The sequence below is a fragment of the Suncus etruscus genome, chromosome 4 (assembly GCF_024139225.1).
Source record: "Suncus etruscus isolate mSunEtr1 chromosome 4, mSunEtr1.pri.cur, whole genome shotgun sequence".
NCBI classification, from domain to species: Eukaryota; Metazoa; Chordata; class Mammalia; order Eulipotyphla; family Soricidae; genus Suncus; species Suncus etruscus.
Genome location: NC_064851.1, coordinates 148,847,094 through 148,874,833, shown reverse-complemented (window position 1 = coordinate 148,874,833; position 27,740 = coordinate 148,847,094). Strand labels below are relative to the sequence as shown.

The 27,740-nt window shown below is 35.2% G+C and overlaps 2 pseudogenes; one reads left to right on the top strand and one right to left on the bottom strand.

Annotated features, from left to right (window-relative positions):
- Window positions 1–281: 281 nt before the first annotated feature.
- LOC126007722 (uncharacterized) lies at window positions 282–406 on the bottom strand (annotated as a pseudogene).
- Window positions 407–12,422: 12,016 nt separating this feature from the next.
- Window positions 12,423–27,545, top strand: LOC126007260 (protein transport protein Sec23B-like; annotated as a pseudogene).
- The last annotated feature ends 195 nt before the right edge of the window (window positions 27,546–27,740 follow it).

Sequence of the window (27,740 nt, the reverse complement as noted above, 5' to 3'; positions counted from 1 at the left end):
CATGGACTGTACGTAGTCCTCAAAAGTCGTGATCTGCTCCTCCAGCATGTCTGTCCCTACTTTATCGTCTTCAGCACACACTGTATTTGAAGTTTTTTGATTCCAAATCCCACTGGTACCAGTTTCGAAGAGCCCCAAACCAAGCCATCAGCTTGAATGCTTCGGACGCACTCCCTCCAACTTGGCCATATCTGTCTCATCGTCCCAAGGTTTCACATCTAGTAAGATGGAAGACTTGGCCACAAGTGTAGGTTTAAATTCTATTTGAATTCCATTATCTCCAGTGTTTGTCACACACGTCTATGCTTACAGTTTGGCTAAGAAAGACTTGTGCAACAATTTCTTTCCCACAGAGGAATGCCACGACAGCCACTTTTAGAGCAGTTGCGGACCAGTAGCTGTGGTGTGACTTAATAATTTTTAAGGCATTGAACTGAGACATCATTCAGTTGCTAAAACCTCAATTTAAATGCAATTTACTAAAAAATTAGAGATTATATATAAAGAGAAAAAACAAAAATATTTTCTTCATTTATTTTATTGCCTAAGAACTTTTGGGCTGGAATAATAGTGAAGTAGGTCGGCCTTTTGCCTTGTGTGAACTGACCCAGATTTGATCTTCAGCACTTTAAATTCCTTGAGCACTCAAGAATGATCCCTGAGTACAGGGGCCAAAGTCACCTTGAGTTCTGTTGGGTGTATCCCCCACCTTCAAAAAGGAAAAAAATAACATTTTTCACCTTGTTCATATAAATATTTTATATTAATCTACAAATTGGCAACTGACCCTTTTTAGTCTTGATGCAAAGTGAAGTTAAGGTAGAATTCCTTTTGGGGGGCTATGGCCCCATCCCCCAAGTTCTTTATAATATCTTTATTTAAGCACCTTGATTAAAGATATGATTGTAATTGGGTTTTGGTCATATAAAGAACAGCCCCCTTCACCAGTGCAACATTCCCACCACCAATGCCCCTCATCTTCCTTCCCCCAGCCCCGCCTGTATTTGATACAGACATTCTACTTCTCTCACTCATTAACATTGTTGTTTATAGTTCCTTAATGTACTTATTTCTCTAACTGCATTCACCACTCTTTGTGGTGAGCTTCATATATTGAGCCGGGTCCTTCCAGCCCTCAACTATATTGTCTCTGGGCATTATTACAATAATGTCTTTTATTTTTCTCCTTATATTTTCCCATTTCTTCCAGAATCCTCATGTTTTGTGGCATAGAGTTACTCAAAGTAGTCTCTGATTATCCCTTTGGATCTCTGTATTATCTGTAGTTATCTCCTCCTTTTCTTTTGTAATCCTGCTTATTTTAAGTTTCTCTTCCTTTCTTTGTGAGTTTTGCTAGTGGTTTATAATTGTGTTTATATTTCACCTGGCAGCGCTCAGGGGTTACGCCTAGCTTTATGCTGAAAAATTGCCCCTGGCAGGCATAGGGGACCATATGGGTTGCTGAGATTTGAATCACTATCCTTCTGCATGAAAGGCAAACGCCTTAACTCCATGCACTCTCCAGCCCCCCTGCTTACTTATTTTGAGTTTTCTTGTTGATTGTTTTCTAATTTTTATAAGCTGCATCAATAAGCTATTTATGCAGACCCCTTCTTCTTTCCTGATGTGTGCTTACAACTTTGATTTTGAGTCTGTGTTTGTTCTGACTCTTCAGATGTTTTTCTTGTAGATAATAGAATATGGGATTCAGCTTTTTCATTCATTTTATAATTCTGTGTCTCTTATCTGGTGCATTTGACCCATTGATGTTGAGAGATAATTTTCATGGTATTTAGAATCATCTTTGTGTAGAAGTTTGGTGTGTCTTTAGGTCTGTCTTGTCTTAAAGTAGACCTTTCAGTTTAGTTTTTAAGTTTTGAGACTGTAAAGTTTCTGAGCTGTTGTTTATATCTGTAAAGCTATGTATACTTCCTTCAAACCTGAAAGTGAGTCTGGCTGGGTGCAGTATTCTAAGCAAAGCATTCATTTCGTTGAGCTTTGCCACTATATCCCACTCTACTGCCTTCTGGCTTTGAGGGTTTTCTTGTGACAGATTTACAGATTTTTGTATATCTTAAGGATGACTCTTTGAATGTAATTCCTTTTTTTGTTCTTACTGATTTCAGAATTCTATCCCTCTCTGTGGGATTTGTCAGTGTGACTAGGATGTGTCTTGGGGTGATTTTCTTTGGGTCTAGTTAGCTGGTATTCTTTGGGTATGCAGGATTTGGTTGCATGCAGTCTTTTAGCTCTGAGAGTTTTCTCCTGTAATTTCTTTGACTGTTGATTTTTTCCTGGGGATATTCCTTCCTGGGTCTGTGGGACTTCAATGATTCTTATGTTGTTTTGGTTGAGTTTATCAAAGGCTTCCTATTTTCATCTGTACACATTTAGTCGAGGATTTTTTCCTTTCCAATCTCTTCTGCTGTATGGGAGCTTTTCTGCATCTCATTCTCTAGCTCATTATTTTGTCCTCAGCTGTTCTCACTCTGTGGGAGAGGCTTTCCATTGAGTCCTTCACCTCAACTACCGAGTTTTTCAGTCCTGTTACTTCAATTTGGAGTTTTCTGATTTCTGTCTTTGTGGTCTGTTCAGCTGGATCTACGCTTTCCTCGAATTCTCTGAACATCCTCCATATTTCTACTCTACACTCTCTATCTGAGGGGCAAATCAGGTGGTTGGTTTTGAATCATCAGAGCTGCATCTTCATTCTTTATGTATGGTGTTGTCTTGTGTTGTTTTCCCATTGCCCTCTTGTTATTGTTGTTTTTTTAACTTGTGTTTGTGGTGCGATTCATGTGCTAGAATATACATGCTGCCACGGAGTAATATGGAGCAGCTGAACTCCTCTAGCCCCACCCTTATTGGGCAGGGACAGCTTACCCGGTGCTAGATCCTGAAGAGATTATGTTCACTGTTGTCATCTTGGCTGCCTCACGAGGGAAAGCAGAATAGGCCAAAGTGGACTTTAATTTTTTTCATTATCCTCTTAAAACACTCTTGACATGCACATAAATACAAAGTAGAATGTCTTCTTTGCTTTTAGAATTTCATCAAAGGGATTAGTTGTAAATGTATTCCCAATTTATTTATGCAAAACATGACTTTTGCCATAAAGTTAATAGCTAGCAAGCAACTAAGATATATTTCTTTCTTTATTACTGGCTATTAAAATCTTTAGAGTATAATTATACAAAGAAATATAAATATTCATATTATGAGTCATTTGGAAAGTTAAAAAATCTCTAAAATATAGAACAAAGCAAATATCTGGCTGTTTACAACCAATAGATCTCCTGGAAGTCATGATTAGCTTAAATGGTTTTAAGATATAAAATTTAAATTATGATAAAATATCCATATCAGTGTGTGAGAAGAAAACAATAAAATAATAAAATACAATACATAAACAATTATAATTATATAATATTGTCATAGTTTCAGGTTTCATGGTGCAGGGTCCTTTGTAGGGTAGGTGAGGCTGACTCAGACAGGTAAAAATGAGGAGAGAAAAATAGTGTTCACTTGTAATTTTTATCTCAGTGTTATTTTGTTAGAGTTAACTATTCTCTCTTTTATGATTATAACTTCTGCAAAGAGACTTAATATTTGGTTTGGAAAATAACATGTAATTAAAGGATACTAAAATGGGGGCCCGAGTTACTTTCGGGATGACAGAAAACATTTATGTGATTTCCTGTGGAGCTATAATAAAGCCTAGAGCTTTAGTAAATGGATACTAGTAAATTATTATTATTACAAAACTTATATTTGGGTTTATATTTCTCCTTCTGTTTTTTTTTTTCTAATGGAAACAAACTCATTGGGCTTAGAAGGCAATAGTTCTGACATTTTTCTGGAAATTTAACCTGAAGGGATAGAGGCTCAAAGATAGACAAAGAGAATGTTTTTAGAGCCCACTATATTTTTGTGATGTTGGGATTGTGCTTAACTGCTCATTAAAAGAGAGACAAAAAACAAATGGAATGAACTAGGGGCAAAAAGTCTCATGAACACTGAGTGGAAATAAAAAATGATCAGCTCTAAATACCCAACCCAAAATCAAAGACAAAAGAATCAAGAAACCCAAACTACAACAAACTACATACAAAAGGGACTTCTTACATTAGCAGTCCAAGGGGATAAGAGTGGAGACAGGGGAAGCATCCTGGGAAGAGGGGTGGAGAAAGGTCAACAATGGTGGTGGGAATTGCCCTAATTCACTGACACTAAGTACCTTAAATATAACTATGAAAGACTTGTAATTCACATTGGTCTCAATAAAAATTATAAAAAAAGAGAAAGAGATAATCTAAGAACAATCTTTTCCTCAGTTATATCTGTTCCTAAAAATAAGATTTACTTCCTTACTGCCCAGGCTAGAACTTGCTTTAAGTATGTTTTTGAAAAATGTTGAAAAATGCTAAATTACTTATTTTAGGAAGATAGTCTGTTTCTTGATTCTTGATATTGTCAAAACAAAACAAAACATTTACTTTTCTTTAGTTATAAATACTTTATTTTGTTTTCCCTTCCTAAACTCCTCCTATAAACATAATTTCTAGGATGACCAGATTTGGCTAGTAGTCTATGGGTTTATGTATATAAGTATATACATACATATAATCTTATGTACATATATACTTTATCTCAAGAATCTGTTGAAAATTCACAAATTCTTTTTCTTTCTTTTCTTCTTTCTTTCATTCTTTTGTTCTTTCTTTCCTTCCTTCCTTCTTTCTTTTTCTTTCTTTCTTTCTTTCTTTCTTTCTTTCTTTCTTTCTTTCTTTCTTTCTTTCTTTCTTTCTTTCTTTCTTTCTCCCTTTTCTCCCTTCCTTCCTCTTTCCCTTCTCCCTCCTTCCCTCCCTCCCTTCCTTCCTTCCTTTTTCTTCTTTCTTTCTTTCTTTCTTCTTTCTTTCTTTCTTTCTTTCTTTTTTCTTTCTTTCTTTCTTTCTTTCTTTTCTTTCTTTCTTTTTCTTTCTTTCTTTCTTTCTTTCTTCTTTCTTTCTTTCTTTCTTTCTTTCTTTCTTTCTTTCTTCTTCCTCCTCTTCTTTCTTTCTTTCTTTCTTTCTTTCTTTCTTTTTCTTTCTTTCTTTTTTCTTTCTTTCTTTCTTTCTTTCTTTCTTTCTTTCTTTCTTTCTTCCTTCCTTCTTTCCTTCTTTCTTTCTTTCTTTTTCTTTCTTTCATTCATTCATTCTTTCTTTCTTTCTTTTTCTTTCTTTCTTTTTTTTCTTTCTTTCTTTTCCTTCCTTCCTTCCATCCTTCTTTCTTTCTTTCTTCCTTCCTTCTTTCCTTCTTTTTTCTTTCTTTCTTTCTTTCTTTCTCTCTTTCTCTCTTTCTTTTCCTTTCTTTCTTTACTTCTTTCCTTACTTTCTTCTATCTTTATATCTTTCTATCTCTCTTTCTTTCTTTTTCTTTCTTTCTTTCTTTCTTTCTTTCTTTCTTTTTCTTTCTTTCTTTCTTTCTTTCTTTCTTCCTTCCATCCTTCTTTCTTTCTTTCTTTCTTTCTTTCTTTCTTTCTTTCTTTCTTTCTTTCTTTCTTTCTTCCTTCCTTCCTTCTTTCCTTCTTTCTTTCTTTCTTTCTTTTTCTTTCTTTCATTCTTTCATTCTTTCTTTCATTCATTCATTCATTCTTTCTTTCTTTCTTTTTCTTTCTTTCTTTCTTCCTTCCTTCCATCCTTCTTTCTTTCTTTCTTTCTTTCTTTCTTTATTTCTTTCTTTCTCTTTTCTTTCTTTCTTTCTTTCTTTCTTTCTTTCTTTCTTTCTCTCTCTCTCTCTCTCTTTCTTTCTTTCTTCTTTCTTTCTTTCTTCTTTCTTTCTTTCTTCTTCTTTCTTTCTTTCTTTCTTCTTTTTTCTTTCTTTCTTTCTTTCTTTCTTTCTTTCTTTCTTTCCTTCCTTTCTTCCTTCCTTTCTTCTTCTTTCTTCTTCTTCCTTTCTTTCTTCTCTTTCTTTCTTTTTTTTCTCTTTCTTTTCTTGCCATACCCGGTGACAGTCAGAGTTACTCCTGGCTGTGCGCTCCGAAATTGCTCCTGGCTTAAGGGACCATATAGGGCATAGGGGATTAAACTGAGGTGCAAGAAAAATGCCTGACAGCTGCACTATTGTTCCGGTCCCCGAGGATAAATTTTCATGTCAACTTTGCATGCTGGAAAGTTTAGTACACTTTTATTTGTTGTAGCAAATGGCAAACTTTTCATACTTCTAATTTGTTGTCTTAACAAATGGGTCTCAAGCCCTTCTAATATAAGGAGACTGTACACTCATTTTTAATGATGGTTAAAGACAAAAGTAGGGGAATGATTCCTGATATAATAGAATGTTGTATAAACTACTTGAAAAGTTCTGGACTCTTTCTGATCAACAGGGAGTTAACAAGTCCCTATGACCATAGAATTCTGCTTCAAAGCTTAGGTTCACTGAGCGACTTGGCAATGCTATAAAACAAACAGCCAAAGGACTCAGACCAGCCAGACCACTCTGTGTGATCCTTTATATTATTTTATCAATTGAAAAGAAATGTGGAGTATTTTAAATTCTTCAAAAATACAAAAAAAAATGTTTTCCTATAACCCTGCCCCCCCCCCACTAAAACAAACTGTATTTAACTTAGTCCTATGCTAAATTCCTCCATTCTCCTTTCTCATTTATTTTCTAATAATATTTCTGCCTTCAAACTTGGAGTCTGAACATGTTTATTACTAAGGATTTTTGATAGCTTTCATCCTTAAATATATTGAGGAACTTTGGAACCATGGACTAACATTGAAACCCACTCAGAAGTCACAACTCCTGCATGAAATATATAATTTTTTAATTAGAAAAAGTATTATGTCTATGAACAAGAACACTATAATGATAAGGAAATTTAACATTCCAGTTGACAAATAGAGATCCAGTAGAAATCAACTAAAATTTGAAGGTCTTAAACAAAGTATTAATAGATATGTATGCCACTTTCTACCCCCTTGGACATAGAAATAGACATTACATAGAATATTGTCAGTGACATGACATATATTGGGACATGAAGTAACTCAGTACATTTATGTAAATTGAAATAACTTCAAGTGTATTTTCAGATCACTATAAGTAAAACTATATCTCTAAAACTATAAAACATTTTAATTGGGAACTATTAAATAGGTGGAAATTAAAAAATACATGATACTGACAACTATGGTAAATTAGGAAATCAAAGAGGAAATTTTAAAAAATACCTGGAAACAAATATTAATAAAAACATAAGCTATCAGAAAATCTGATAAAATGAAAATCAAATGGAAGCAGTTTTATGCAGGTAATGATTTAACAAAAGAGAAAAATATCAACTATTACTTGTAAAGAAAGCAAATGATTAATTCTTAAAGGAAACAAGTTCCTGTTAAGAAAACAAGAACAAAATTGTGACAGTAGAGGAGAGTAAATAATAAATATTAGAACAAGAATAAACAAACTAATGCTCAAAAAATGCATAATATCAATGAAACTAGCAGATGATTCTGTCTGTAAAAGAATGAAAGTGACAAATACTTAGTGGGGCTAAAATGAAATAAAAACTAGAAGCTCCAGTGAGATAGGAGTTGGTCACACTAGACAGAAACAAGTAAGATAATGGGCCGATGGGGCCGAGTGACAGCACAGTGGTAGGGCGGTTGCCTTGCCTGTGGCCGACCTGGGAAGGACCCAAACCCTGGCATCCCATATTGTCACCCAAACCTGTTAGGAGTGATTTCTGAGCGCAGAGACAGGAGTAACCCCTGAGTGTCACTGAGTGTGCCCCACAAAGAAACAAACAAACAAGATAATGGGCCCTTAAAGGTAGTTTTGCATACCATCCCTGTTACCAAATTTCACTAATCTAAAAGCTGTAGGAAATCCAATATCAAAGGGAACCAAGGCAGTTTTGATGTTTTATCAACAGCTATTCTAAGACCCTAATCTAATTTGGGAAAAAGGCAGGAGAGCAAAAGAAACCTTTAAAAGACCAGTCTAGTTAGATCCTAAGTGACAAACATTTCTTGTTTTTCCCTCTTAATAAAATTATGCCCTGCACTCCTTCTCTCCTGTCTCTGTTCTAATACATATCTGGAAAAAAATATGCAGACAAACAAGAGGTGAGCCAAGTCAGGAGACATCCGGAGGAAGAACACTGATGGCTAGTTTTTCCCTCTTCTACTTTCACTTTGCTTCATAGTAGGTCAGAGAATGTTGGTAGTGAAGCTTTTCTTCTCTCCTTTCACCTTTCTCAGCTTCTGTGTTGCCTATTTTTTATTGTGTACATTTTCTGAATCTCTGGGAGAACAACTCTGGAAACCATGAAAGAGAGACCAATGAAAAGTACTTGGAGCATTTTAGAACATACCCCGAGGTCTCTTGAGAACTTTTCACAAGAAACCTCTCACTTTGCCAGGTAGAAACTTTATCTTTCTCTTCTTCAACCTGAGTTGGACTTTGCCCCCAGCTACAAACTTATTTCATGAGCAAGACAATAAATCATCATGGAGGTTGCCACAGTGCTAAAAATATGCCATGGAACGATCCAGTGAGTCATAATACTTTCGAGTCTCTACCAGACTAGAGAAAGTGTTTATCTATTGAGGAACAAGGTCATATGCATTCACTCCACCCATTTCCTGTGTCACTCTAAGATATGTCAGGCTACTCACAGCACTTTCACCTTCTTTACTCTGCTTACTTCTGCTTCTCTGTGCCCTGAGTCTTTCCTTCTGTGCTGCTAAACCTTTCGTTCCTCTATGCTTCACTGTGACATTTCTTGATTTTGTGCTGGAGCATTGCCCTAAAAAGCTGGGCATCTGTCAGTAAACTGTCAGACATTCGAGGCAGTTTTAGGTCTATAGGACTCAGGTGACAATTTTGTCAGGGCCTACTGTTGAAGAACCCCTCTTTTCATCACTAGTGTAAAGGAATAGTAAAGGTCCCGCCTTCCTCTCATTACTTCTCTCCTTTTTTTCTTAGATAAGTGGGCAATAAGCCTAGTCAGAGTGGGGGGTGATTCTTTCTATATTTTATTCAGAACTTTTTGGCAGGGAAGGACCACAACAGATCTCTGTGTCAAGAAGTGCTCAGTCTTCATCTGCTGACAAACAAAAATTTTGTTTATGCCCAAATGTATGTACTGTGTCTACTTCAGTATTTGGTGTCTGTCTAAAATTGACTTGATACATGGCACTAGGGACTCAATCAAACCTTTTCCACAGGAATTAGCTTTGATACTCCAGGGAACAAGAAGGCAGAAAAAGATCCGAGAGGAAATACTCCCTTTCTTATTCACAGTAGAACTATTAACTATCAATTTTATCAGGTACTTCACATTTTTTCTTTTTTGTTTCTTACTGGGGGTTACACTTGACAATGCTCAGGGTTTATGTCTAGTTATGTGCTCAGTAATCACTTCCAGTGGTGACCATATTAGGTGGGGGATTGGGGACCATGAGGTGCTAGGGATTGAACTAGGTCTGCAGCATATGGGACAACTGCTATGCTATCTCTAAGCCCTCCCCACCCTGTATTACCCCCCTCCATCATCTGCCTAATTTCCATCTAAATTTGACTGTCTGACCCAGTGTCAGGTCAAGCTATGGCTGGAAATACTTAGACTTGGGCAAATAGAGTTAGAAAAAAACCTCTGACTTATTTGTTATTTGTTTTCTGCCTTAAGGCAAACTACTAGGGAAAGATTAAAAATAGAAAAAAGTCACTTTAAAGTACAGTTTACTCACAATTCTTAAATTTTTATTGAAAATGGAGAATGCAAAAATAGATTTAAAATGAAATTTTTAAAAGGTTTCAGGATTGAATTTTAAGAAAAGAAACTCTGTATGGTTATTAAATGATAATAAAGATGTGCCTGTTCTGAGTTTAAGTTGCTTAGTGGTTCTTCCTAGTTAAAAAAGTAAGGAAACTTCATTTTTGTCAATTTTAAGTTTTATTTATTTAAACTTTAATTTTTTATTTAACTTTTAATTTATTTTAGCTTTATTTATTTAATATTTAAGAAAACCTAATTTGACAGCTAAGTTTTAAGACAGTTAAGTTTTACTTGTAGTGCTTACAATCTTTTATTACTGATTGAATGTGTAAATTTAACATTCTTTTATAATAATTTTTATACCTGTAGAAAAAAGTTTCCAGAAATAAAAATTTTAAGAAAAGATTTCAGTGAGTTAAAGTGAAGAGAATGTAAATATGGAAGGTTTTAGAATAGTTTCTATATATATATATATATATATAAATCATTCCTAAGAATTGCTTCCTTACCTTATAGGATATATGTATATATTATATACATTAAGTATATATAGGTATGCTATGACCTCTTGGAAAGCATTGTAATATTAGAAATATTAAACCTTCTTCATGTGTGTGTTGTTACTCAATAATAATGTGATTATCCTAAAATTAATTGAAAATTTTAATGCCTTCTAACGACTTCTGTTAATTCTTGAAATTTTAGAAAATTTTATGTTACATGTTACTATCATTCTAAAGCTTTTTTCCACTTTAAAAACTTATCTTATGCTTGCACAACAGAGAGATTTTCACAAGTGAAAAATGGAAAGAAACCAAGGTTTTTCACATGGAACTAGATAGACTGAACAAATAAGATTCTTGTTGAAACTATATGCTTTATCTTTATAGTTTTTAATTTATTTTGGGGGGATTTTGGGCCACACTGAGTGACTCTCAGGGGTTACTCAGGGGCTATGCGCTCAAAAATAACTCTTGGTTTGGGGGATCATATGGGATGCTGGGATTCAAATCATCATCCATCCTGGACCATCTGTGTGCAAGGTAAACACCCTACCGCTGTGCTATCCTTCCGGTTCCTCTCTTTATAGATTTTGACACTGCCTTTTGACCTGTGACACATAGCAAGTATGTATATTGTATTTTAGTGTGGGCTAAAGTGAAACTATTGTTCTTATCTCTTCTTACAGTGTAGTAGTGCATATTAAAATAATTCATGGTGGGGCCGGAAGTAGGGTGTTTGCCTCGCAAGCAGCCAATCCAGGACCAAAGGTGGTTGGTTCGAATCCCGGTGTCCCATATGGTCCCCTGTGCCTGCCAGGAGCTATTTCTGAGCAGACAACCAGGAGTAACCCCTGAGCACCGCTGGGTGTGGCCCAAAAACCAAAAAAAAAAAAATTATAGCAATATCTTGTTTGTATAAACACAGGAAAAATATATTACATTAATCAAACTTTGTAAAAGATTCCAACCAATTGATAGGGTGACCAAGTAGACAGCAGATACTTTAAAACCTCAAGTACAGAATGATGAAACCCCAAACACATAAAGCTTATAATTTGTTATGTTAGTTAATCTAGGCCCTTAGTTGTCTTAAAATTCTAACCTATATTATTTCTTTATATTCATGTGTCTCTCAAATGGTTTAAAATGGACTCAGAATAGGTAGGTAGAGATTCTTATAAGGACCTAAGACAGTGTATAGACTACAGAGTTATTTCTCAAAGAGGTCAAGGCTCTTAGTTCCTGTAAACAGATAAAAGCAATACCCCATCATCCAAGGCCTAAAAGTACTCTCTGCGGTTAAAAATCAGACTGACTTCAGGGCCTACAGTTTGAAAATATAAACAAGATGTGTGTTTGGAACTCAACCTGCTCTATTTTGAATAAATCCAAATCACAAATTAAAAGTAACTCTGCTTTATTTCATCAGTTCTTACTGAATCTATGCAAAATGACTCATCACATTTACTGGAACTCAACAATATGCTACTCTAATTGTACAGGTGGAAAAATTAAACTATGTTGACTTTTAGTAACATGACAGTGTAAAATTCAGATTCTAGGTTTCACTGGAGAAATAATAAAATTCTAGTTAAATTTGAAGGTAAAATCAGCTTGGATTTTTTTTAAAGCTGATCTGATCAATTTATATAGTACTCTTCTAAGATTTGTTTAAAAATATGCTTTACACAGCTGGGGCTGGAGCAAAAGTGGTAGGGAGTTTGCCTTGCTCACACTAACCTAGGATAGACTGAAGTTTGATCCCTGGGCATCCTATATGGTCCTCCAAGCCAGGGAGCGATTTCTGAGCACATAGCCAGGATAAACCCCTGAGTGTCATTGGGTGTGGCCCCCTCAAAAGAAAACAAAACCAAATGCTTTACAATAATTCATATATGATATTCTGTGAATTATTATAAGTTATAATTCTATCATAAAATTTCTAAATAAAAATAATTTGCATACTATAGTTTTATTTTTTTACATGAACATCTTAAATATTTTAAACTGCATAAAAATATATATGGCTATTTCTTTCCTGAAAAGTGCAAATTTCTTGCCCTAGATATATAATGTAGTGGAATGTCTGATAAAGTAGCTAATTCATTATCATTTAAAATTTTGCTCACTGAAAAGACATCCATTCAAAGATGATGGTTCTTGTGCGACAAAGGTAAATAAAACAAGAATATAATAGGACTTCTTCTTTCCAAGGTTATCGGATCCTTTGCTCCCTATTTCATATAAGATGTCTGCAATAGTTAGTTTTTATGTTGGCAAGTGATGGCTAGTAGCAAATGACTGTTTTCCTATGTAAAATAGTGCATATTTTTCAGGCAGGCAATAAACATGATTCAATCTTTAAGACATTCCCCTTGGCTAATCAATAATACTGAACTTAAAAGAATTGACATTTTTTTAATAAGGACCTTTTCTAAAATATTTTCTGACTCATTTACTAGTTTTTTTCTAACTGAAAATTTGACGGAATTAGATTTTACAAGTGTCACTAGAAGTTATGTCTTTTGCATTAACTTACATTTTTGTGTTAATTAGACATTTTGTAAATTGTATCACCACAAAATACACAATTACAAAGTTTATGGCTGAGTTTCAGCCATATAATATTTTACTACCCAATCCCTTCATTAAAATACATTTTCTGCCACCAACATCCCCAGTTTCCTTCCTGCATCTGCCTCTCCACAAACTGCTTCTAAGAAAGATAGCTCTCTCTTTTTTTCCCCTTTTTTCTTTGTCATTATAGTTTGCAAGACTGTTACAGAAAGGGAGACATAGATTTCACTTTACCTTCTTTCAGTACCCAGTTCTTGTCCAGAATGATCATGTTCAATTATCATTGCCATAGTAGTCCCTTTTTTTACCCTAAAAGCATTTACCACCCTTTTGTGGCAAGCTAGCTACCATGGATCAGGCCATCTGGCCCTTATTTCTATTGACATTGAGTATTATTCTCATACTGTAGTTTTGGTATCCCACAAATGAGTGCAATCATCTACGTCTGTGTCTCTCCCTCTGATTCATTTCACTCACTATGTCCATCCATGCAAAAGAAAATTTCATAATTTCATTTTTTCTCTAAAGGCTCTACAAATATTTCAATTGTGTAGAGTAACATAGAATCATTAAATTTTTTTGAGAGGAGCTCAAATAAAATATAGAAAACTACTAAAAGCTAATAGAATGGGGAGGATATTGACTTGTAAAATTAGAAGAAAATAATATTGATCTGGAAATTAAATATAAAGAATAAAAGAATAACTACATCAAGGAATTTATCAAAGGGTATCATCTTATGCATGAAGTGAATTTACATGTTAAAGTAACTGTGTTCCTACTAGTTGTGTTTCGTTCTTTTTTGGTTTTGTTTTTGTCTTTTGAGGAGACACACCCAGAAATGCTCAGAGCTTACTCTGGCAGGGCTAGGGGACAATATAAATTCCTGGTGATTGAATGTGGCTGGGCAAGCAAGTAAGACAAATGCCCTAGAGGCTGTTCTGTTGCTTAGATCTCTCTGTTCTGTTTTGGAATGAGGAACAAGTAACTGGAGCAGGGCAGTAGCAGAATCACTATATAGAGTTCCTACTGTCCTTTTATTTGCTCTATCTCATCTCATCTCACTGGTAAAATGCTTGACTTGGAAGAATAGGATTGATAGAAACAAGTCTGCATAAGCACCTACAAGAGAAAAAATTACTAGGTACTACCAATTGCCATGATGCACTTTGTCAAGTTGAACATGAAACCCACTTACTTTGCAGTTTGGGAATTAATCCTTACCACCTCAGTAGTTGGGAAGCTAAGAGGTCTCACCTCAAAGTTAGAATTTTTTTCTTTGCAGGTAATCATTCCTGATTTTACCCTCACTTACCAGCTCTATTTCTTGCTGGTCTTAGAAGAAAATTTCAGAAAATGATAAATAGTGAAGTAAATAAGTTTTTTAAAGGCGAGGAGAGAGAGATAAAATAGAAATTGAAGCTTTTACCTGGTATAGAATTAATCTTGGTTGGAATATCAAATACTTGCAAACTGTGAGCACTGCTAGAATCGATCCCTGAGGAGTCAGGAGTAAGCCCTGACCACCACTGATGTGGTGGTCATATAAATAATCAACATATAAATAATCAAATAAATAAATAGAAAAGGGAAGGAGGAAACACATCAAAGAGAGATGAGTTTGGGTTTTTGCAGATAAGTGAGAGACCCTTCGAAGTATAAGAAGAAACTACTCACTCAAATAAGATGTGGATACACCAGAACTGGAATGTGTCCTGCTAGGTTTTGAAAAGTAGGTCTCAGAGTTATTTTTCTAAAAACTTGCCTAACTTATTTGCTTGCCATGTAGATAAGAACCTATTGTCAGAATGCTTTTAAGGGAAAAGAACTGAATTTTCAGTTTTCTTTTTCAAGCTTATCAGAGTCCTTTTATTTTCTACAGAAGATTATCTCTCCTGAGAAGGAACCAAATGTCCATTTGGAGCAGCTCTAGTTTGTTCAGGTCTTAGTTGTTGTGATTTCTAGCATTTTTACTTGGGAGCTAGGAAAAAAACTGGCGAATAGAATTTTTTTCACCCATAAGAATGCAATGCTTTTATTATCAACTAATTAGTTAATTTAGATATAATATCTTATGTCCCCCATCCTATAGTTTCTTCAAGTCATGCTTGGAACAGTTGGTGGGCTAGGGTATGAATCTGGGCATTCTGCAGCAAGCATGCACTTCAACCCATTAAACACTAGCTGTGGCTTGCAAGCAACAGATCTGAGTATCAAATGATCTAGAAAATAAGTAAAATATTAAAAATGCAACTTTGTTAAAAAATTAGAACTGTACTGCATACGTGAAAGTTGAGGTTAATGAAGTGGCATGCTGGCTGCTACCAATACAGTCAGGAATATATAGAAAACTTATTCTTTATTTGTTTTAGTATATGTGCTGCCAAAGCAGCATAAGAAATAAAAAAACTGAGAAACATGAGAAAATTATTCTTCATTCGTAAGGTCAATTTAATTCCTGACAGAACAATAAACAGATTGGTGAGTGATGACAGTGTTATACTTTTCATACTCCTAATTTCTACTTTCAGATACAAACAGAATAATTTTTGTTGTTGTTGTTTTTGAACATTATCTCATTTTGATATTACTATCCATTCATGCATGGGTAATAAACAAAATTAATAGGAAAAATTAAAATTATCTCAATATGATTGTGCAATCATTTAAATACAATTTTAATCTTAATTTTCACAATTATTCATAAATTTTAAAATATATTTGGGCTGCTTTAATTCATTTTTATTATTACTTTATTTAAACACCATGGTTACACTATTGTTCATAAATAGTTTTCTCCACAGATATAGTTTTTTCATGATTGAGTTCCAGTCATATAAACGTACAACACCCTTCTCCAGTACACATGTTCCCTCCACCAATGTCCCCAGTTTCAGTTCTCAAGAGTCTATGACACTGAAAAGGACACAAGAGGGAGCCCTTTCCAATTAAGTCACAGAAAGTTATTTAATTTTTTTTACAGATTTCTCTAAATCCTAACAAGACTACGACATATTCTCTTGTGTCTAATACAAGTACCTTAATATAGTTTTACTCTTATGAAAGAACTATTTTTTCTATAGTTCCATTATACTTTTATTCTTTAGCTAATATTCCAGAAACCACAAAATAGTTTCATTTTTTCAATAAGTATTATTTCTACATATATATTTATATGAGAAGTGTATGTTGTTTAGCATGTTGAGCATTGTAATTTGGGATTTAAATTGGTTTAGGATTCAGAGTATTCTAATTAAAGTCCATTTCTTTCATTGTAGGTCTTTAAGATGATTAGCTACTTCCTCCCTCCATATTTCCCATTTGTAGAAGCAGATAAAAACTTGCAGGTAGCTTCTAAGATTCTATTTTAGTTTTACTGGTTTTATGAATTGTGGTAGTGGTTATATTAATCTTTAGTAAATATTTGGGATTAGGATACCAAATAATTTTAAACTGAAGAAATCAAACTTGTTAAAATATTAATGTAGGGGCCGGAGAGATAGCGTGGAGGTAAGGCGTTTGCCTTCATGCAGGAGGTCATCGGTTCGAATCCCGGCGCCCCATATGGTCCCCTGTGCCTGCCAGGAGCAATTTCTGAGCCTGGAGCCAGAAATAACCCCTGAGCACTGCCGGGTGTGACCCAAAAACCACAAAAAAAATATTAATGTAAAATTTGATATAAATTTAATAGGTTGAAGAAGTGATATAAATATCAGGAAAGAATACTAATTTAGATAAAATTTTATGTAAAAATATTTTAAAAATTTCTACGAAAATGTATTGGTCTTGATCAGTTGATCTGGAGTGACTAGATAAACTCTGTAAAAACATGAAGACATTACTTGAATTTAAAATTTTTTTTTTTGGTTTATTTATTTTGGAGTCACACCTGGCAGTATTCAGGATTTACTCCTGCTTTGTGCTCAGGCATCACCCTGGGGTAGTGCTCTGGGGACCATATGGGATAGATGAGTTGTAATCAAACCCAGGTTGGCCATGTGCAAGGCAAGCACCTTATCCAATGTGCTGTGCTATTGCTTAGGCATATTTGTCTTTTTGATTAATTTGTTGATTTTACTGATTCAAAGTAACTGCTTTATCAGTTTTGAGTGAGGACTGAAGGTCATGATGATCTGTTGTTTTTTAAGCAGGGCTTTTTAAAGATCTATATTTAAAAGAGTAAATAAAGCTTTAGTAGACAAAAGATACTGTTAGAAGGGCTTACATAATCACTATTTTAAAGCAGAGGTAGACAAAATAATCAGTATAATGATGAACTAAACTGCTTTTATCCTGTCTTCAACCCATGGATGTGGTTACTATATTTCACTGTATAATTATCGCACTCTATTTTTTAGTCCAAATACTGGTTTACAGTATTTAATTGCATTATTGTCATAAGGCAATTCTGTTTGTCACATTGCTGAAAACTTAAACAGATTTTTAAAAATAGTAAGCAAACCAGTGGAATAAGAATACAACTTATATTCTTTGTATACTGTGAGCAGTACAACAATTCTCAATAACATTACACATTATTGATAGATGCAAACAAACTCTAGAAAGGCCATTTGCCATTATCTCATATATTATCAAAGATAGATAAATCACAAAGCTCAACAAAAAAACAAAGTTAACTCCTTTATAAAATCAGAGGAGATTAATAGACATCTCCATAAGGACCAATGATGACAATATGCATATAAAAATGTGATCATCATTACAAGCACAAATAAAAACAATAATAAGATATCATCTCACACCAGTAAGAATGACAGGCATCAAAGAAGACTGGAAAAATGCTGCTGGATTAGAACAGCAGTTAGGTATTTAACATGCACACTGCCAACTAGTGTTTTGATCCCTGGAATTCTATATAGTCCTCTGAGCATCACAAGTAGTAATTTTCTTTTCTTTTTTTTTTTGGTTTTCGGCCACACCTGGTGATACTCAGAGGTTACTCCTGACTATGCACTCAGAAATCATCCCTGGCTTGGGGGAACCATATGGGACGTGGTCCGTCCTAGACTAGTGCAGGGAAAGGCAGATGCCTAACCACTTGTGCCACTGCTCTGGCCCACAAGTAGTAATTTCTGTGTGAAGAGACCAGGAATAACTTCTGAGCACCACCAGATGTGATATTGGTGTGAAATAACCCACAAACAAATAAAAAGAAAGAGAAAGTGGAAAAGAAAGAAAGAAAGAAAGAAAGAAAGAAAGAAAGAAAGAAAGAAAGAAAGAAAGAAAGAAAGAAAGAAAGAAAGAAAGAAGGAAGGAAGGAAGGAAGGAAGGAAGGAAGGAAGGAAGGAAGGAGGAAGGAAGGAAGGAAGAAAGAAAGAAAGAAAGAAAGAAAGAAAGAAAGAAAGAAAGAAAGAAAGAAAGAAAGAAAGAAAGAAAGAAAGAAAGAAAGAAAGAAAGAAAGAAAGAAAGAAAGAAAGAAGAGGAAGGAAGGAAGGAAGGAAGGAAGGGAAGGAAGGAAGGAAGAGAAGGAGGAAGAAGAAAGAATAAAGAAAGAAAGAAAGAAAGAAAGAAAGAAAGAAAGAAAGAAAGAAAGAAAGAAAGAAAGAAAGAAAGAAAGAAAGAAAGAAAGAAAGAAAGAAAGAGAGGGAAGGAAGGAAGGAAGGAAAGAAAGAAAGAAAGAAAGAAAGAAAGAAAGAAAGATAAGAAAGAAAGAAAGAAAGAAAAAGAAAGAAAGAAAGATAAGAAAGAAAGAAAGAAAGAAGGAAAGAATTAGGAAGGAGGGAATAAAGGAAGAAAGAAAGATAAAGATAATGAAAACTAAGAAAGAAATGAAGATAATGAAACAAAAAAAAAAAAAAGAAAGTTAATTCAGGCCCGTGGCATGCAAGCAATATACATACTGCATAAAAGCCATATAAATGTTCTTCAGTAGATAAACAAAAGGAATTCTGATTGTACATTACTAAAAAATTCATTGCGGGAAAGGATGAGAGTAATAACTCATACTTCAACCAATACGTACTTGTTTCAAACTTATGTGTTATAGCAAAGATGTTCATTGGAAACTTCATGGTAATGTCAAGACACATATACTTAAAGACAGAAAGAGTTAAGTGCAAATGAAATATTGTAAAATAGTACACGCATGTAGAGCTCTTGCTTTCCATGAGGCCCAACCTGGGTTCGCTGCCCAAAACCTCATATAATCTCCCAAGCACTATCAGGAGTGATCTCTGAGTAAAGATCCCTGAGCATTGCACAATAAAAACCCACCAAATGTAACTCCAGTCACCATTTCACAAAATCTCACAAAAGTTGCTGTGGTAGATGGCCCAGAGGTATATGAAAAAAAAAAAAAGAAAACTCTGCATCATTTATTATCAGACAAATACAAATAAAAGCTATGTTATATCTCACACTGGTAATACATCACAACAAACCAAAAACAACCCTTATTGACATGATGTGGAGAGTAAAGAAAAACCCTAATCTGCTGTTATTGGGTATATTGGACTGCTAGCTTTTTTTTTTTTGGATAAAAATATGCACACTGGGGGCCAGAGAGATAACATGGAGGTAGGGCATTTACCTTGGCATGTGGAAGGTTGGTGGTTCGAATCCTGGCATCCCATATGGTTCCCGGAGCCTGCCAAGAGCGATTTCTGAGCATAGAGCCAGGAGTAAGCCCTGAGCGCTGCTGGCGTGACCCCCCAAAAATATGCACACTACTGAAAAAAGCTAGGAGTTAAATATTTATTTCTAAGAAATTAAGACAGGTTTATAAAAGGCATTTGCACTCCTATGTACATTATAGCAATATTCATAATAACTAAAACTAGGGATACAATCCAAGGTGTCCAAGAACAGATGACTTAATTTTATTTAAAAATTTTTAATTCATTTAAAGAAAATGTATCACATAGTTGACATAAACTAATCATATATTTTTGTTTCAGGCTGACAGAAAACAAAGTTATTATGAAATAGAAAGAAAATAGAGAATAAAAAATGGAAAAAGAAGGGAGAGAGTTCATTAGTAGTTATATTTATGAAAATTGTTGTATCACCAATAAAAGTCTTCAATACAATAGCCAAAAGTTTAGTATGCTCCCTTTATTTTTTTGTCTTTAGAGATTGGAGATACACTAAAAAAAAAAATGACTAAAATTTTAAAAAAACTATGCCTTTTAGGGGCAGAAGTGATGGTGCAGCGATAGGGCATTTGTCTTGCATGCAGCTGACCTTGTCTTGCATGCAGCTGACCTAGAAGGGACCCGCGGGTTGATCCCCAGTGTCCCATATGGTCCCCCCAAGTCAGGAGCGATTTCTGAGCACATAGCCAGGAGTAACCCCTGAGCGTCACCGGGTGTGGCAAAAACAAAACAAAACAAAAAAAACCCATAAATTAAAAAAAAAAAAAAACTATGGCTTAAAAGCACAATGGAGTATTATTAATGAGGTATTAGAAAATAGAAAAACGGGGCCCTGAGAGATAGCACAGCGGCGTTTGCCTTGCAAGCAGCCGATCCAGAACCTAAGGTGGTTGGTTCGAATCCCGGTGTCCCATATGGTCCCCCGTGCCTGCCAGGAGCTATTTCTGAGCAGACAGCCAGGAGTAACCCCTGAGCACTGCCGGGTGTGGCCCAAAAACCAAAAAAAAAGAAAAAAGAAAATAGAAAAATGTGATTCTGTAGAATATAATACATAGTTAATTTAGTCAGAAGGAGAGGAACAGATACAGTGTAAATCCCCTCATATGTTAAATATGAATAACATGATAAAGAAATAATAAATTCCCCAAACTCAACAGAAACGTTGAGCTGATCTTTTGTAGGAAGATTACCCTGGTTTGGTTGTAAGGAGACACTGAAATGGTGGTGAAGGTAAATGGACACAATGGTACAGAATGTGATGCTTGAAAACTTTGTGTATGAAACAGTACCCTACCATGAGCAGTATTTTAAAACTTGATGGCTATAATAAAATTTAAGACATAGAAATACAGTTATAAATAATAATAATAATGATAAGGTTTATAGGAATATGAATACCATGACATTAAAAGATACAGTATCAACAATCCAAGTGGATTACTTTGACAAATTAGATTCTACTTTCAATATTAAGTAGTCATTAATTTCTTAGTAGTTGTGAGTTTTTTGAAATACACCTTTTCTATATATCTATATCTATATAAAGATATCTTTATTTCTGTTCAATATAATGAACAGAACTGAGTTGACTGTGCAGGCACCTCATGTGGTCTGAGCATCACCAGGAGTGACCATGAGTACAGAGCCACATGTAAGCCACTTTTACTACTGGCTGTGGTCCCCAAACCTAAAATAATATGAGTAATAAATAAAAAATAAAGGCTTTGTTAATTTTTGAAAATAAAAATTGGATCCAGAAAAGACAGGTATCAAAGGATTATTATGACTCAGTGTTTAAAAATGATTAAAGCCTTGATTTTCATTCTCTCTCTAGGATCTGCACATACTGTACTCTGATAATAAGGATATAGACTTGTATATAACTGCTAAATCTTCATCTGCAAGTAGCTTTTGTTTATCTACTGTTGACTGTGATAAAGACTATAAATTCTCATCCATTTAATCCTCAATCATTCATAAAAAGGGTACAAATTAATGCTTACTATATATACAAAGAAATAGAGCAACAATAAGTTGTTTGCTGCTGAATAAAAGTTGTTCATAAACTGAGTTAAATGGTAGTAAATAAAATTAAGCCTGCTTATTTATTGTTCCTGCTTTTAACTTTAATGCTGCATTACCCTTCCAGACGTTAGCACTGCCATAAAATAATAAAATATTATAAATAATAAAATAATAGATATGCCTATCCATAAAATCATGGAATTATAATATAATTACCTTATTTGGCATTTTTAATACAAATATCTAAAGCAGGTTAAACTAAATGAGTGTTTGCCTCTAAGGAACATGATTGGGGAGTTGGAATGATGAAGGAAAAGATGTTTTGTGTCTAGAGTTTTCATAATTTGTTAAGTATATGTTTAATTTACTTTGATTAAACTTTAAAAATTATTAACAGCCATAATCTAGGAATCTTATTTCAAGTCAATATATATATATATAATTCATCATTTCTAAAATTACACACATATAATACAGAGAAGTCTCTGAGTCTATATTCTTGAGGGAGCAAAGTTCTGGAGAGAGGAAAAGAAAAGCATAATCAGGAAAGTATTTCATGAATACATTTCTGAAAAAATTGAGTAGAAAGATATATTAGAAGGAAAAAACTTAAATTTTAAACATTTCAATACATATTCGGATTTATATATATAAGGCTCAACCATAAAGACTCCAAGTTTTGAGTTTTTTTTCCCCTTAGAGTTTTGAGGTATTTTTTTTTCAGGAATAAAACTCAAAGGTACATACATGCAAGGCAAATGTTCAATTGATGAGCTATGTCCCCCAGCTATTTTATGCTTATTAATGAGTATTGTAATTTTATTCAATTTAAAATATTTATTAAATTCAGGTTTGGAGAAGTCTCTTCAGTGGTGCTCAGGGACTCAGAGGTCACACCCAGATCTACTCAATTTAATGGTGGTTGGCCTCTCATGATAGGACTCAGCTCTTCAGAGCTTCTCAGAACCAGAAATTCTGGGACCACAAGGGCCATCCCAGTGGTATTCAGAGAAACATACAGTGCTGAAGATATGAATTAGGACCTTACATGTGGCTTGTCATATGTCCTGCCATTTGAGTTATCTCTCATGACTATTTGATTTATAACACTTTTCAAATAGGTAATTGCACAATTCAGGATTTCCTCACTAGCTCTTCTATGGCCTTCATTAAGTGTTTTTTCTTATTACCTATTAACTAAGTTTATCTTAACAATTTAAATGCCTTGGGCTAGATATAGTGCTGTGGATAAGGCTATTGGCTTGCACACAGTCCTTCCAAATTGGACCCTTATATCCCGTGTAGTTACTCAAAACCCCTCCAATGAGTTATCTCTGAGTGCAAAGCCAGGATTAAGTCCTATGAACAGCCAGGTGTGATCTCAATATAAAAAAAATCTAAAAACAAATAAATAAAATAACTTTATAAAGTACTCTGTAAAACAATAAAAGTTGTAGGTCTGTCTGTTACTAGTATTCAACTGTGATGTTCAAGGACTATGATATTCAAGGACTATTCCTGGCTTTGTATTTTTTGGATGCTGGGGTAACAACTATGATACCCAAAATAGAACCAAGACATACAAGGTAAGTTTCTGTAACTCTACCTCCAGTCCCTGAGGAAAAGTTTTGTGCTTACATTTTAAAAGATGTTAAGCTTTTTTTCAAGATGTTATAGTAATATGATTTGTGAAGGAATGCATATTTATGTATAGGATACCTCAATATTATAATCATTGATTCTGTGCAAAATTTTAAATCAATGTTTCTTTGTAGTTTGCCCTTTTTAGAACAGAAGGAATAAAATACATAGATGTCAGTACTGACTTCTATATAAAAACAATTTTAGGGTCCGGGCGGTGGCGCTAAAGGTAAGGTGCCTGCCTTGCCTGCGGCTAGCCTTTGGACGGACCGCGGTTCGATCCCCGGTGTCCCATATGGTCCCCCAAGCCAGGAGCAACTTCTGAGCACATAGCCAGGAGTAACCCCTGTGCATTACCGGGTGTGGCCCAAAAAACCAAAAAAAAAAAAAAAAAAAAAAAAAAATTTTAAATACAGAATCTGATAAAGGACCTTTTGGGGAAGAGTTCTACATTCCTAAAATATGAGAAGAGCTGAAAAGATAACCAAATACAATAATATTTCTTGATAAACTTTGTTTCTATCAGGAAGAAGAAATTTATTCATGACTACATTTTATATTTCACAGGTAGAAAGGGTTGGACAATGATTTTCTTATCATTTTTGAAGTACTGAACTACTCTGATTTAAAATATTGTTTTATTTAAAATAAATATATTTTTAAATATTTAAAATAAAATAAATTTATTTTAAATTATTTAAATAAAATATCATTAAAATAATGATGCTTCCCCATGTTTATAATTTCAACACCACCCATTACCTATGTATCATCTTTGCTCCACTAAAGGTTTACAATGCCTGAGTCCTTTTAATGAACCCCCCCCAAAAAACATCATTCATGTCTATCACAATGTGATCTTGTTATGATGTTTTTTGGCCCTTGTTGCTACCTTGCTATTACTAATTCCCACATCATAGGAGAAAGATCATCCAATATCTATGCCTTTCCTTCTGATTGACTTCACTCAACATGATTCTAGTTCCAACCATACATAAAATTAACGTGATTTTATTCTATCTTAGAGCTTCATAGTATTTCTTGTTTGTATTATACCACAACTTTTTGGATCTATTTATCCATGGATACACAATTAGGTTGTTTTTATATCTTGGATATTTCACTAAGTGCTGCAATGACCAAACAAGTGCTAGTATGTTTTTCCAAATTAATGTTTTTTTTGTTTGGGGGATGGAAGCAAAGAAAGGTAATACTGGGTTGTGTAAGACTTTTACTCCTATGATTCCTTCCTTCTCTTTCTTTCTTTCTTTCTTTCTTTCTTTCTTTCTTTCTTTCTTTCTTTCTTTCTTTCTTTCTTTCTTTTCTTTCTTTCTTTCTTTCTTTCTTTCTATTCTTTCTTCTCTTTTCTTTCTTTCTTTCTTTCTTTCTTTCTTTTCTTTCTTTTTTCTTCTTCTTTCTTTCTTTCTTTCTTTTTTCTTTTCTTTCCTTCCTTCTTTCTTTCTTTCTTTCTTTCTTTTCTTTCTTTCTTTCTTTCTTTCTTTCTTTCTTTCTTTTCTTTCTTATCTTATCTTTCTTTCTTTCTTTCTTTTTTCTTTCTTTCTTTCTTCTTTCTTTCTTTCTTTCTCTTCTTTCTTTCTTTCTTTCTTTCTTCTCTTTCTGTGGTTCTCAGGGATTACTCTAGCTCTGCACTTAAGAGTTTACTTTTGGCAGGCTCAGGACCATATGGAATGCCAGAAATCAAATATGGGTGGCTGCCTAGAAGGAAAGTGTATTTAATATGGACTTATCCCCCTTTACCTACTGTACTATCACTTTAGGCCCCATTCGCCTATAATCTTTCTAAATTAAACTCTATTGATTTCCATAATGACTGAAACAAATGACATTCCAACTGCATTGATGAGGAATTCTATATCACCACAACCCTCACTGTTTCCTGTTACATTAATATGTATGATCCTCACTGAAACGAGATGATAGTTCAACATTGCTTTGACTTGTGTTTCCCCTTATCATTTTCCTTATATTAGTGACAATGATTATATTTTAATATGGGGCAATAATTTTTATAAGGTAAATTTGTTTGTTGCTGTGTGCATATCCCTGTTATAGAGAAACAGCATGTCACTAATGTCTAAATTAGCTTTAGTTCCTAATAATCTAACTGATTATTTCAACATAGAAACTCTAAAGTCGCTCTTGCAGCTGAGTGCGGATTGAATGAAGAACGTGATAATGTGCATTTTAGTTGGAATGTGTGGCCTTACAGCCGTCTTGAGGCTACCAGGGTGATTGTTCCTCTGGCTTGTCCTCCTTACACCTTTAAAGGAACGCCTAGACTTGCCTCCTGTACAGTATGACCTGTGCTGTGCAGCAGACCAACGGTGCAAAGCCATTCTTAATCCACTACTCCAAGTTAATTATCGAGCAAAACGTTGGGCCTGTAATTTCTGCTTCCAAAGAAATCAGCTTTCCTCTGTCTTACACAGGCATTTCTGAGACTAATCAGCCTGCAGAATTAATGCCTCAGTTTTCTACTATTGAGTATGTGATACAGCAAGGTCTCCAGATGCCTTTGATCTTCCTCTATGTGGTTGACACATGTCTTGAAGAGGAATGACCCTTCAGGCACTCAAAGAATCCCTCCAGATGTCCCTGATCCTGCTGCCCTCCAGATATGCTGGTGGGAGGATGCTGCAGGTCCACGTGCTCAGTTGTGAAGGAATCTCCAAAAGTTATGTCTTTCGTGGGACCAAGAATTTAACTGCATAGCAAACACAAGACATGTTGGGCCTAACCAAATCTGCCCTGCCACGCAGCAAGCAAGACCAGATCAGCCATAGGAGCACCCTTCTGTTTCCAGCAGATTTCTACAGTCCCATTCATAAGATTGACATGAATCTGACTGACCTTCTTGGGGAGCTACAGAGGGAGCCATGGCCCGGAAACTCAAGGGAAGAGACCTTTGTGATCCACTGGCGTTGCTTTATCCATTGCTGTTGGCTTATTGGAGGGTACTTTCCCGAACATTGGAGCCAGGATTATGCTGTTTACAGGAGGTCCTCCCACCCAAGGACCTGGCATGGTGGTTGGAGATGAATTAAAGGTTCCTAATCGGTCCTGGCATGATATTGAGAAAGACAACGCACATTTTATGAAAAAAGCAACCAAGCATTATGAGATGCTAGCTAACCGACTGCTGCCAACGGTCACTGCATTGATATTTATGCTTGTGCTCTTGATCAGACTGGAGTTTTTGGAGATGAAGTGTTGTGCAAATCTCACTGGGGCCATATGGTGATGGGAGATTCTTTGAATACTTTTCTCTTCAAGCAGACATTCCAAAGGATTTTCAGTAAAGACTTTAATGGACACTTCCGAATGGCATTTGGGGCTACTTTGGATGTAAAGACCTCTCGGGAACTGAAGGTTGCAGGAGCTATTGGACCGTGTGTATCTCCAAATGTGAAAGGCCCCTGTGTGTCAGAAAATGACACACAAGTATTGGTGGCACGAGTCAGTGGAAAATCTGTGGTTTGGATCCCACAACTACGCTTGGCATCTATTTTGAAGTGATCAATAGCACAATGCTCCGGTCCCCCAGGGAGGCAGAGGGTGCTATTCAATTTGTCACACAGTATCAACACTCCAGCACCCAAAGGCGCATCCGTGTGACCACTATTGCCCGAAATTGGGCAGATGCACAGAGTCAGCTCAGACACATCGAAGCAGCATTCGACTAGGAAGCCGCTGCCATGTTTATGGCCTGGCTGGGAGTGTTCCGAGCTGAGTCCCAGGAAGGGCCTGATGTGCTTAGGTGGCTGGACCGACAGCTTATTCGACTGTGTCAGAAGTTCAGGCAGTATAACAAAGAAGACCCAAGTTCATTCCTATTATCAGATTCTTTTCCTCTGTCCTCAGTTCATGTTCCATCTCATTTCTTCAACTGTTTACCAACAGTCCTGATGAGTCGTCATATTACAGACACCATTTTACCTGACAGGATCTAACCCAGTCCCTCCTTAAGATCTTATTCATTCCATGGGCCTCCAGAGCCAGTTCTCCTGGACTGGAGCAGTATCTTAGCTGTCAGGATTTTGCTGATGAACACTTTCTTCCAAATTGTCATTTATTTTGGTGAGACCATAGCCCAGTGGCGCAAAGCTGGTTACCAAGATATGCCTGAGTATGAAAACTTCAAACATCTTCAGCAGGCACCCCTGGATGATGCCCAGGAAATTCTGAAAGCACGCTTCCCTATGCCCCGGTACATTAACACAGAGCATAGAGGCAGTCAGGCTCGATTTCTATAATCCAAAGTGAACCCTTCTCAGACACATAATAACCTATATGCTTGGGGACAGGAAACGGGAGCTCCCATCTTAACTGATGTTGTCAGCCTGCAAGTCTTCATGGGACCATTTAAAGAAGTTGACATTCTCCAGTGCCAGTTAAGCAGGGGACAAGGAATAGGAATGTGAAGCCAAAACTGTCGGCCTACATTCATGGCTGTTTATCAAGGCTTACTAACATTCCTTTCACTTCTCTGGTGGGTTTTGATAAATAATAAAAGGAAGTGTTGGGTGTAGCTGTTAAAATCAATAAAACAAAGAAAGAAACTCTAAATCTTTGTTCCTTCCATCTCTTTCT